The following is a 1,137-nucleotide window of genomic DNA, read 5'->3' as shown; positions in this document are numbered from 1 at the left end:
CTTTCACTGTCCCCTGGAACATCCTTGGATCCCCCCCATGGACTGCCATATGACCCCATTCCTTGCCACTTCAACCAGCCTGTGGAGTGAACTATGCCTCTTCCCTTGGACCTGATAACATCAATAGTCTCTGCCTGGCCATCCAACGGGCACCCTCTGCACTAGCCCTATATGCTCAGCACGTGTATATAGTGTAAATAAAATTATATTTTTCTGTTGCATATGTGTTTTGGTCAAACGTTGCAAAGGTACTAACTTGCTATTTAGGGTCCGGACACTGATACCTTATGAATGTAAAACAATGTCAATACGAGCAGTGTCCCTGTGGAGACAGATCCAGAGATGGTGGCAAATAATGTAGATATGTGTAAACATGTGTTGCCACCTTTGCACCAATGCAATGCTATAACCTTGTCACAATTTAAATCGGCCATCAGGTAAGGTCATCTATTGGGACATGCCAGTGTGCATTTATTTGCTAAATGTGATCTGAGAAAGCGCCCTGGTCCATGTTTGGAAGCAGCAAGGCAAGTAAAACTGTCCTCATGTCTAGTATGCCATGCATTGCTACATACCACTGGTTGACCTCCATATTATCATCTACAATTTGAAAGGGTACACACAGTCTGAATCAATGTTTGTTACACGCCTGCATACACTGAGTATTCCCTGCCCTCACACTGTTATGTGTGTAGTGTGTGAATCATGAGTCTGTGGCTCTGAGGTGCAATGAGCATGCCATTAATCAACATTAAATTGGGCAAAGGTCTGCAGCAGGTGTGTAGTTGGGCCACCACTCCCCAACATGGGCAGCAGCTCTGCATTCTACATGTGTAGGTACAAGTAGGATAGTAGCTCCAGGCAGCGGCAAACGCGTCTGTACTATTTGTACACTTAGCCACCACACATGCCACGGCATGTTGCCATTGCTCAAAGTGGTCCATAAGTGATGATAGCCTCGTCTTACATGTGCTACTCACCCATGGTGGACACGTGACATAGGGCCATCACTTTCTGTAAACTTCAAGGTGTGTGCACCAGCATGTGTAATGTCAGATGTGGATGTTACGATGTCACTTAGTGGTTGAAATGCAATGACTGATGTGTCTAACTGTTATCTTTGAATGCGCCAGGGGT

Source organism: Lissotriton vulgaris, chromosome 1_1 (genome assembly GCF_964263255.1).
Source record: "Lissotriton vulgaris chromosome 1_1, aLisVul1.2, whole genome shotgun sequence".
In the NCBI taxonomy this organism is placed as follows: Eukaryota; Metazoa; Chordata; class Amphibia; order Caudata; family Salamandridae; genus Lissotriton; species Lissotriton vulgaris.
Note: the sequence above shows the minus strand (reverse complement) of the source record.